At 50.4% G+C, this 12166-nt stretch overlaps 1 protein-coding gene across 4 annotated transcripts in view; it reads right to left on the bottom strand.

Annotated features, from left to right (window-relative positions):
- BCAR3 (BCAR3 adaptor protein, NSP family member) overlaps positions 1-12166 on the bottom strand; it is a 206437-nt gene that overhangs the window by 126913 nt on the left and 67358 nt on the right. Inside the window, exon 1 of one of the 4 annotated variants that reach the window (XM_060302645.2) lies at positions 12126-12143. The exons of the other annotated variants lie outside the window; for them this stretch is intronic. The gene's annotated coding sequence lies outside the window, so the exon portion shown is untranslated. Of the gene's footprint in view, positions 1-12125; positions 12144-12166 lie in introns of those variants that run through there. 4 annotated transcript variants of the gene reach the window in all.

The raw sequence follows: 12166 nt of genomic DNA, 5'->3' as shown, positions 1-12166 counted from the left end.
GTGTTTCCCAGCACCGGACTAAGAGCTTTACATACATCTCAGTTCATCCTTTCAGCAACCCAGAGAGGTAGAGGTTAGTAAACCCATCTCACAGGTGAGAACACAGAGGCAGAGTAACTAGCCAAGCTAACATGGCTAAGATGTGATGACCCCTCGACTGGACTCCCTGACATTACTGCCGACATCACATCATGAATCCCTGTTTCTTAGAGCGAGGAGGAGAGTTAGGGTTGAATTTCTCGTGGGGTGGGGAATAGCAACGTGATTCTTAAAAGAAGCAAGCTAGGTGGGTTGGAGTAAGACTTGAACTCACTGCCTGGCACTTGGTAGGTGTTCAATAGATATTTGTGAACTGGACTCTTGAACAGAGTTTCAGACACAGGATGGGGGTGGGTGGGAGTCTCCAGTGTATTGGGACCATAGTCTGGACCTCCACACACTCTTGAATTTCCCCCATGGCAGAAAACCACGTAGACAGGTCACAGGTGTAAGTCACAAAGTCCCAGCCTCCTGTCCTTGAGCTCTTCCTACCCTCAGTGGTCTGGGAGCCACAGCCTCGCCATCTCTGGGGGCTTGTCAGAAATGCTGAACCTCAGCTCCACCCAAGACAGACTGACTCAGAACCTGCATTTTAACCAGCTTCCCAGGTGACAGGTGCAGAGGCCCCGCCCTGGCTCAGCAACCCTCCAGCAGGGGAAGTGCTAGCAGTCATCCTGGGCATCCCTGGGCAGCCTGGGGAAATTTCCTTTTCCCTGTTCTAGGCTTAGGGGAGCTAAGACCATGTGCTACCCTATCCTCCTCCCGCTGGAAGGACCCATCTAAATGGGAGTGGGACTGCAGTTGTCAGCATTTCCAGGAAGTTCAAGCCCCTGTGTGTTCCCCATGTGACCTCGTCTGGCTCAGGGCCCAAGAACTCGGAGGGTGTGACAGGAGTGCTTCCTCACAGTGTGACCAGGCAGTGACAAACGCGCCACACGGAAGGAAATTAGTGAATAATCCTCACATATTCTGCACTGAGTCATGTTGGCCTTTCCTGGGACTTGTGCTTCAGATGATTAGACTTGTGGTTTCTGTTTCTTTGTTCAGTTACACCATTAACGTTACACCGTTAACAAACACCTAGAGAGTGTCCCCCGAAAATAAGGTGCTGGGGACAGCAGATCAGGTGGTTTCTGACCTTGAGACACTTTATAAAGAAATAATATTATACTATTACCACCTTTGGTAACAAAGGTAAAATAAAGGACAGGTAAGATGCTCTGTCAACACAGACCGCGATGATTTAGTAACTACAGGGGACAGAAACTAGTCAACAGGAAGTCCAGGGACCCTCCCTCCTCACCCCCCCCCCCCCCGTACACTCCCTCCCGTCTCCTGCACTGTCCTCTCCCATTTGCTCTGGGCCCTCAGTGCAGAGTGTAGTCTACAGTGACCGACGGTGACCAGCCCTGCCCATTGCTCGAGCACCTACAATTGGCATCTCTGCGTGGTTTGGCAGTTCAATCCTCATGGTTGTGCCCTGAATTAGTATTATTATCCCTCCTTTACAGATGAGGAAATTGAAGTTAAGTTGCCCAAGGTCACAGGTCTAGAAAGTATTAGAGGGATATAGATTGGACAGGGTTTCTAAAGCCCAGATTGCTCCTTCCACACTGGCTGCTTCAACCTCACCTGGCTCCTTGTGGTGTTTCAGGTGAGGGATACACACAGGGAGTGGGGTACAGTGTAGCCCCACACCGGGGGCTGTCAACTCCACTTATGCACTCCTCCGGTGCCCGATCCAGGATTCCAGACGCCCTTCATGTATCACCAAGGGGTGAAAAGGGGACCCACCCCGGTTCTCAGAGGATTATCGCAGCCCATAAAGTTTGCGGGATGGTGTAAACTCCTTTTTAGAATGGGCTTTTTACTGGCTCTGTTTGGAAACAGAGATGAGGTAACTTAATAAAGCACTTTTGCATTTGAAACCCAGATGACAAGTACTGACCATCTGCTCTTGGGGCCTGAGGGCCAGACCATAAAGGCATAGAAAGATGGACAGGAAGTTCAAAGGAAGAGAGGTAAACGAGTTGATCTAAGTTTCAACCACCCTGTTTATATCTGAGACGACTCCTCAGAGGAGAGGTGATCCAAACCCAGACCCATAAATGTTTCAGCTCTTCACGTTCCAGGGCACACTATTAGGTCTTCTCTATCGAGACACCAGAAGTTGAGTCTGCTACACTTCTTTCACAGTAGAGCTCCCTGCGGGTGGGGGGCGGACCCTTGCTCATCATCCAAAATGTGGGCCCTCTGGACATGAATCCTCTCCTTCACCCCTCTCCAGGGCTCTCCTCTTACCTGGCCCATCTCTCCCTGCTCCTTTCACAGGTGTCTTCCAAACCTCCCCTCCATCGATGCTTCTCTAAAGCCCTCTTCTCTGCCCTGATATCAATGTTCTCAAACTTGCCTGATCATAAGAATCACCTGGGAAATTTGACCTTGCAGATCCCCAAGGTCCTCCCCTAGAGGTCTGGATTAGAAAGATCCAGGTGGAGAGTAGGAGACCGGGAGACCCCATGTTTAACCAGATACCATGTGTCCTTATAATCAGACACATTTGGGAAACTTGGATGGTTTCTGGATGGAAACCAGAGCCGGCTACGGTCCTCAAAGCCACCCACTCCTGTCCTGTGACAGCACCTCTGATGCTCAAGGGACACTGACCCCCCCAGCTCCAGTGACCTGCACCTGTACTCCACTTCCTCCGTCATCTACCATCCTATCTCTCTTCTTTCTTTCACGAAAGGCTCTGAATTTCTGCAGTTGCCTCTGCCCCAGGCCCTCCACTGAAATTATTCTTTCTGAGGCTGACAATGACTTGCAAGGTACATGATCCAGTGGACACGATTCAGACATTGTGTTCTTGACCTTTTTGCTACGTTTGACACTGGTGACCACTTCCTTTTTCGTGAATCTTTCTACTCCCTTGACCTCTGAGACATCATTTACCCCTGATTCTCCTCCTACCTCTTCCTCATTTTCCAGTCTGTCTTCCTTGTGGGTCCACTTTCTCCAGCCACCTTGAAAATGGATGTATCCAGGTCCTGAACTCAGTCTGTTCTTCCTGGTCATCACACAAGCTTCCATAGTTCTAAAGCAACCTGCTTCTTACGCTTCAGTTTTATACCCAAATGGCCTGCTAAATGTGGATTATGGCACGGACAGTTCAAAATTAGCATACACAAACCTAACTCACTGAAAAGCCAGGTCCTCCTTGTTTCATATTTTCATATGTCAAGATGGGACCTCCATCCAACTGGATGCCCAAGCTGGAACCCTGGAAGACATCCTGGGTCCCTATTTCTCTCCATCACCACCCCACACAAATACCCACACAACCAACCACTCAGCAAGTCCTGAGGACGTTATGCCTGACTAGTCCTCAAGTTCATGCCCTCCTCTCCTTCTCCTCGTGATCTCCGGTCAATTCCTCATCCTCTCTCACCTGGACATAGTCTCCCAGCTGGCCTCTCTCCCTCCCATCCTGCCTTCCACTCAGCCACCTGAGTGATGTTTCTAAAAGCCTGATCCCATCTTTCCATCACTTAAAGCCGCTCAGGAGCTTCTTGTCACCCACAAGTTGAAGTCCATACTATTCAGGATGGCTCCCCCCAACTCCCCACTTTACTCCATGCCTCTGTGTCAATGCTCACAATTTCCTCCCTCCTAACCAACTTCCACTCCTCCCTCAGCCAGGCATCATGTCTCCAACAACTTCTTTTCTGACTCTGTGCAGTGAGGTTAGTGACCCTCAAAAGTGGTCCTATAACACCCTACATTTACCAGATTACATTGGCAAACTCAGCTATTAACTGCGGAAAGAGAAAAAGTTTGAGGATAGTTTTACAGGTTTACAGCCTCCCTCCAGCCCTAGTTGTTACCACAGTGGCTGAGAGCTGGCTCTTCCTTGTACCTACAGATGTCTCTGAAGCCAATCCTCCCCTCCCACTGCCTCTCAGAGTGAAGCATGAAGACCACCCGGGGGTCAGCCCACCTCCATCTCTACTCCTCAAAGGGAGTGGCCTCTTCTGGCTATTGGCCAAGCTTCCAGAAACTTGGCTTTGAACCTTTCATGTCTAACAGGTGGTCCAGATATTCTGGCAGAGACCATGAGTTTAAAGGAGGGGAAGGTAGAATCATAAAATGCCATGTTTCTGGACCACCTTAAACCCTAAGGGCCAGGTCACTGGTAAGGGAATACTGTGCTTGTGGATGTCCAGGTGGGAGGGAGGACACTAAACTACATACCTGCCCTCCTCAGGAATCCTGAGACATCAGAGCAGGCCTTCAAGAGGGCTATTTACAAGCCAATCTGCCAGCCCTTCTGGGAAGAAAAGTAGAGAGACTGAGACTGATGCTAGAACCCCCAGGACCCCAGGGTGTACGCTCTTGAACACAGTGGAAGCAGATGCTGCCCTCAGCCTCTGTAGAAGCTCCTTGGATAAGCAGGGGATTCACAGTATTATAGGAGACAGGATAGACCTTCACCTGCCTGGAGTGCTGAATAATGTCAGAAAGAATATTGTTGGATTGGAGGCTGTGGAGCCCTTCAAATGTCCACTGACCCGGCCCTAAGGTGAACGTGTCACAACTCCTTCAAAGAGGGGGCCTGGAAAAGCTGACAGTGCCAGGCTATCTTTCATAACCTATCAAAAGCCGGCCATGCTATGGGAAGGGCTAGAGTGGAGGCAGGAGCAATGAGTTCGGAGGAGGCAACAGAAGCAGCATGACCAATCCAGATCATTAAAGCAGAAAATGGAAAACAGGGCTGCCATGTACAGCTGTGCAGGTTGTTCACTGCACAAGGTTGCTCAGTTGAAGCAGCAAATGAGTCCTGAAATCCAGCCTGTGCACCCATTTGCCAAGCTGTGTGTCCTGGTGTAGAACTGCATTTTCTGGGGAAAGGGGGTGCTTGTTTTTAAATTTGCAAAAAGGCCTCATTTGGGATTTTCACAACCTTGATGGCGAAGACATTGGTAACAGCAAAAAAGCTTAGGTGATGGCCAGAGAAATCCAGGATCTGGCAGAAAAATGACAAGGGTTTTGGGGACCCGAGGGACCCTACTAGGTGGGGGCTCAGAATTTCAGCCTATTGAGACGCTTCCCAGGCCCAGTGATTGTGTCCTCCCCCTCCCTGTCACCCCCTCACCAACATCCCACTCCCTCCTTCCCACCTCCAGTCATCCAAGGCCCCCCTGGCCAGAGGAAGGAAGGTCAATATATTCGTGACTGTGGCCCCAGCCACCTAAACCCTAATGACCCATTCCTGAATGGGCTGGAGGACATCTAGTAAAAAGAGGTGTTCTCCTGAACTCCACCTGTGACCACCGCTGCTCTCAGCTGTTAACGGAGCCCTCAGCTGTAGAGCGAGGCCACCAGCTTGTGGCCGAATGCCACGTGAGAAGAGGCTGTTGAGTTTTCCCACTTTGTTCCTTTCCTATTTACAGCTTCTCCTTAACAGCATCCACTCCTGGTTGTAACTCCACGGGTTCTAACCTGCCAGGAGAACTTATAGGAGGATTATAGCCCCTTTCTGAAAGCTAACAACACACGATGTAAGGGAACCTGGGGATTGCCTCCTGCCTTTTTGCCTTGGGACAGAAGGTGAGTACATCTTCTCACCTTCTGAGAAGGTGAGAAGCCTTTTAGGCACAGTGGAGGAGCATTTTAGACACAGATGTGGAGAGAAGGTCAAGTAGGGGGAGCTAGCTTTTCTGAGCCCCTGTTTATGCTGTACATACACGGTCATATTTAGTTCTCCAACAACCCTATAAGATAAATATCATTATCTCCATTTTACAGATGAAGAAACTGAACTTCAGACAGAAGAAATCTCCCTGGCCAGCTAGTAAGCTCTAGGGATCCATTTGAGTTTCCTGGTCTGTCTGCCTCTTACACATGTGGTTTTTTAACCAACAGAGCGTGTCACCTGTAAAGATTCTCCCCTGAGGAGAGAGAAACTCAAAATAGTGAAAAGGAACTGAAAAAGCTTGAGGAGTTTTGCTTTAGCACCTGAAGCCAATCTCCCTACAATTTCCCTTCCTATTCATACTTCCAGAACATTCTCGGGGGAAATTTCACTCCTTGCCTCTCCCACCACGCCCCCAAGGATTTTTACACAGGTGAAATCATTGCATTAAAGCTGCACCTTGTGAGGGGGAGAAGGAGTGGGTGGAAGAACTCTTGAGCTGATTACATATGAACCAGCAAGGAAGCAACCTCTTTCTCTCCAGCCAGTTTCTCAACCCCCTGCTCAGCCAAAGCATCATCTCTCGGGGAACAATTGTAAGACCCACAGTTTAGTTACTAAAATGTGAGCAGGGAGGGGCCGTAAACGTAATAGCAATGTTTACTGAGAGCTTGTTACGTAATAGCCAAGCACGCTCCAGGGACATTACGTGGAGACCCCTGTAATCCTCGCACACATGCACACAAAGTACAAAAGAGGAAACTGAGACCCAGAGAGGTGACGGCACTTGCCCAAAGTCTCCCAGCTTTTACGGTGGGGACTTGTAATCAGACTCACACAGCCTGGCTCTTAGGGCTGCCCTGCGTCCCAAAGATCGTCTCTCCTCGCTGCCCCGACTTCATTTCAGGGGTGAGGAAACAAGTCCAAGGGCAGAGCCAGGCAAGATGCGGGTCTTCTGACTGGGACCCAGGGCTCATGCCACCACCTAGGGGCGCCGATGCACCCAAGGCTCCAGCAGTGCGCTAACTGCCCTTCACTTGGCTCAGATTTTAGATCCCAGCTAGCGCTCCGATCCAGAGAATTCTTAAATACCTATTATCTGTCTGACATCTGTACTGTACTTGAGTATCCCTAATGGGCTCATGGAAGGCTAAATATAGCTCCCCTCTCCCCTGCTCAGCAGCCAGCTACAAACAGAAGTCAGGAGGGACGGTGGCACCTCCCACATCCTGCGGTGCTTGGCCATGATTCTGAGCACCTCCTGCAAGGCCAGCAAATATTTTGATAATCTTTCCCCTCCAGGATTCTCCTGCGGAGAACAAATGGACACGGTCGGGAGCGATCTTTCAGCAGATTGCACAGGAAGTTACATCAATGGAGGGGATTTTGATTCTCAGGACTTTGGGGAAGGGAAGCGGTTTTGGAGGGAGAGTTGTGGGCAGCTGGCAGCCGACAGTGTCAAGGCGGAGGCAGCCGGGGTGGTGGGTACAAAGGCAGCCTTCAGAGTCAGCCAGACCTGGGCCTGAGGACCAGCTCTGCCGCTGGAGGATGTGTGACCTCCCAAATCGCTCTTCTTCTCTCTGGTCCCCAGTTTCCCTACTGAAAAATGGAGATGATAAGAGCATCTCCTAGACTGGCCCTGGGGAATTAGACACAATAACATCAGGGAAGCACTGAGCACAGGGCCTGGCACTTGCAGGTGCTGAATAACCGTAGATATAATTGTCCTCGTGGGATCCTTCACTTTCCTTGAAAGAAGCTCACAGGGTGTGTTGTCCGCTGTCACTGGTGCACTTTATTGAGCTTCCCTTAGGGGGCCTGACCCACAATGTGCCTTCTGGGAAGGAGGAATATCCCTGAGGGATGGGCCGCCCCTTGGCCACAAGTTCCTGCCACTGGAATAGAAGAAACTAGGGGACCCATCCCCGCAGGCAACCATCTCCCCACATGTGTCAGGTCAGCTGGGCAATGAGGACAGCCCCTCAGATTCCTGGCGTGGACCATTTCTTCACAAAGGTATAGTATTTTGAAAAAGAGAAAACAAAATGAACAAACATTTATAAAAAGCAAAATAATATAAAGCCGTTGAGACAAAAAAGACTTGGTACAGACTGAGTAGCATGGTGTGGAGTATGGGTTGGGCAGGACCACAGCGGGGGGGACCCATTTGACACTGGTGGCCTTTTTTGCCCCCCTCATGCCCACTTTCTGGGCCTGTCCCCAGGGCCTCTTTCCAAAGATGAATTTGTCTCTATTTCCTGTGTCTACAGGCCCTGAAGAACAGGGACACAGAGGGCTGCCCTGGGGCCCAACGTTCTTCTGGTGACTCACCAATCAGGCAGTGGGCGCCTGAAGCAGAAGAATCACTTCCTGTGTCCCTGAGCCAGACACCAGTCATCCACCTGATACCTGCCCCATTGCCATCTTCTCCTCTGAGAGCACTTGAGTCACTCTCGGGGGCAGGGTGGGACCTGGCCCAGGGAAGGGGCTGGATGAAGAACCCAGGCCAGGCGTGAACCTATGGTTTGGGGTGGGGTGAGCAGTGGACACACCGCTTTGTCCACAAAAGAAACCTCACCTTCCTAAAGACATTGACCTCTCCCACCTGAACCTGAGAGGAGACATCGTCACGGTGGAAAGTCTTGGGGCCAACACACACGCCCTTGTACACATCCCACTCCCATCACATCCACACCATCGCAACAGATGCCTTCCTGAAGCCGCACCCCTGCTAATACTTCCTTTACACGGTCTGAGAATCCTGTTTGATGTTATAGGAAGAAAGTATGTGTCTAGATGTAGTGGTGTGTGTAGGGGGGTGGGAGGATGGGGCAGATTTTATGTAGGGAGGGAGAACGTTGACCAGAAATCCAAGCACATGGGCTAGAAAAATCTGAAAAACAGCTGCAGACTGTCTCTTCTCTGTGCCCTCAACTTATCAGCTCAGGCCCAGGGTCAGGGGAGGCACATGGCCAGCTTTGCACAGCAAGCTGATCTGGTTCTCGGACCTGGCACCTGGCTTTGAGCAATGGAAGTGGCTCCCGTGGCCACCAGCTCCTGCAGAAGTCTGTGGAGGCCCTTGGCTGAGGCCCAGGTCCTGCCTGGTGGAAAAATGACGTGCCCTGTCCCTGATTTGTCTCTGCGGCTCCAGCCCCAGCGCTCCCTCAGAGGCAGCCGTGGGCCACGACACTTCATTAAGACGGAGGGCAGATAACAGCCCAGGTCCTCTTTGGAAACCACACGCTGGCCAGTGGCATGGAACCGACGAGCTCCCAGCCCTCCTAGGAGCCCCGGGCACCGTATTTCAGCGCTTCTGCTTCAGCTACTCCCACAGGAAGGAGAGCGCCTGCTCCCACCTTGTTTTTAATTTCAAGAATTCTGCAGTACCCTTGGGAATACTCATGTTTTCATTACAGTCAGAGTGGCAGCTACCCGTGCACTTCAGAGGCTCTAGGGCTAATCCCCGTCAAGCCCAGAGCTGTGGTCTCTGGGAGGAAGGCAAACAGGCCCAGAGACCCGTGAAGCATCCTGCTCTCTGTGGTGAGGGATCTTATTGGAGAGATAAAGAATACATTCACAAAATAAGAAAACTATCTTTTTTTTTTTTTTTGCGGTACGCGGGCCTCTCACTGTTGTGGCCTCTCCCGTTGCGGAGCACAGGCTCCGGACGCGCAGGCTCAGCGGCCATGGCTCACGGGCCCAGCCACTCCACTGCATGTGGGATCTTCCCGGACCGGGGCACGAACCCGTGTCCCCTGCATCGGCAGGCGGACCCTCAACCACTGCGCCACCAGGGAAGCCCGAAAACTATCATTTTTAAAAATTATTCACTTTTTAAAGATCAGCTTTGTGTGTGTGTGTTTGCGTGTGTGTGCACTCATGCTAGGAAGTTTTCTAAAAGTGGAACACCTACACAGGCTTTCCTATTACATATGCATATAATGATAATATACAGTACATTTATATAATGCATTATGGTTACAAAGTACTTTTATATGCCCATTCGTTCATTCTCTTCATGAGCCCCAACAAAGAACCAGACACTTTTCTTAGGCACGGCTGATGGGGGACACAGTGGTGAACGACGCAGGAAAGACCCCACTTCCACCGAGCGCATGCTTTAGCTGGGGACACAGACCATAAACAGCAGACAACAGGTCAGCAAGATAAGTTCAGGGAGAGGTGAATGCGTTGAACATCACGAAGTCAGGTAAGGGCTAGAGCTGTGCTGTCCAGCATGGCAGCCATTAGCTACACACAGTTATTTCCATTTAAGCCCAACTTGATTGAAATTGAATAAAATCAAATATTCAGTTCTTCAGTTCACACTAGCCACATTTCAGGTCCTGAAGAGCCCCCTATGGCTAGCAGCTAGTGGTATAGCGACAGAACATTTGCATCATCATAGAAATTTCCACAGGACAGCAGTGAGCTAGAGTGACTGGGGCTAATTTCGCCTGGGCGGTCAGGGAAGCCCTCTCTGAGGAGGTGTCTTGAGTTGAAACCCCCAAATGAGAAGGAACCAACATCTCACAGGCCTGGGTGAGGGTGCGGGGGTGAGGGTGGGCAGACAGTTCCAGGCACCCTGGGGCAAAGGTCCAAATGTAGGCATGAGCTTGGCAAATTCGAGGAACAGGAAGGTTAGTGTGACCGGAGTGTAATCAGCTTGGAGGCTGGGGAGAACGGAGAATGGTGAGGTCAAAAGGAACAATAAAAACAGCTGGTGGCCAATGAGTGCAGGATGCCAGGTGTCCATGAGGCCAGTTCTATTACCCTCTTTTCACAGATGAGGACACAGACATAGAGAAGTAGACACTTTAGCCAAAGTCACACAGCTCCTGAGGGGACAGAGCTAGGATGTGCACTGGCTGTGGGACGCGTAGGCCCTGTGCAGTGCTGCCTCCCCACAGAGACGCCCTGTGAGGGCTTGGGACCCCATCTGGACGTGACGGAGAGTCACTGCAGGCTCTTATGCAGGACAGTGACCTGACCTATTGCCCTTTTAAGTGCTTGGTCTGCTCATAGTGGGAAGAATAGACTGCAGAGGGGGTTACCTCATTAATCCAGGAATAACATCACTGTGGCTCTGACTAGGATAGCAGCAATTCTTTGTATTTTTTAAAGCCTAGTGAACACGGCACTTCTATTTTGGGGAGCTATCTTCAAGGACTTCGGCAGAAAAAACAATGCATCCTTTCTTTTAAAAAAAACAAAATACAGTAGACATACCCCAATAATCATTTAGTGACAGGAAAGCCAGTTTTTGCCAGTCTCACCTAATTCCACTCAAAGATTCTTTTCTGTATTCTTTAGATTGTTGTCAAATTAAGCCAACGAACTTTCTAAATTGGTAAGTTGGTTCCAGCTCCACCCAGGGTTGCTGCTACAGCTAGGAGAAGAAGGTGGAGTCTTAACTCAGGAGGGAACCCAAAGTGTAGGGTTCGTGTGTGCCAGAGGACCTTGTGGACTGTGCAGTATCTAAACATCCTGATCTTGAGCATTTAGAGGGGGAGTTGCTAGGACTGCAGTGATAACCATGTCTCTCCAGACCAGTGCATCCTGTGACACTGACGTTGGATGTGGTGTGTGTGTTTTTCAGGTTCTTTTGTAACAGAAGGAATAAAGGCAAACTGATAGACCTCCCAGGGAGAGATGCATGAAGGTTGTTTCACATAAATCTCCTCTGAGCTCCTGCACACGACTGCCTAAGGTGCTTATATAAAACACAACTTCTAACCCCCTCCAGCCGTTAACACTCCTCCTCATCAAATTCCTATTGCTTCTTTTCCCACAGGGGATGGGATTAAGGGGCACAAAATGGCTCAGCTAGAGTTCCCCTTCTAGCCACAGCTGCTTCCTGAGGCCCAGAGCGTGGTGGCCTGTTTTGGGGTGCAGGTTCAGGTCGAGGTCACATTTCTGCGGTGTTCCCCACACCTGACACCCTTTCACCTGTGTCAGGTTACCTGACCTCTCTGTGGCTCCCTTTCTTCATCCCTAAAATTAGGATAATTATTGTTAACTATTGTTCTATCTCACAGTGCTGTTGTGAGAACTAAATAAGTTAGAATTAAATAAGTAAAACAGAACGATTATCATTGCTAGTGATGACATTAGATTATCATTACCGGAAGGGAGAGGATAGGAAAAAAGGGAGCCAAATCCAAAGCCCAGTCTCGAGGCAATGACCAATAAGGATCCAGAATCACCCAGGAAACAACCACCCCGGAGCCTCTGCAGGTTAGTCAGGGGATTCTCCTAAGCTCCAGATGCTGCCCCGGAAGTAGTCACTTCCTAGGCTAGATCAGCACCACCCTGCCGCCCGGGCCACAGCTTCACTGGCTCAGCATTGCCGGCGCTGTGGGGCAAAGCAGCAGCCAGCCAGGCTGCTTCCTACCTTGCCTGTCCCCCTCCTCCCAGGTTGGCTTTGGTCAGATG

This window comes from Globicephala melas, chromosome 1, assembly GCF_963455315.2.
Source record: "Globicephala melas chromosome 1, mGloMel1.2, whole genome shotgun sequence".
Taxonomy (NCBI): Eukaryota; Metazoa; Chordata; class Mammalia; order Artiodactyla; family Delphinidae; genus Globicephala; species Globicephala melas.
Note: the sequence above shows the minus strand (reverse complement) of the source record. Positions and strands in the feature narration are given on the sequence as shown.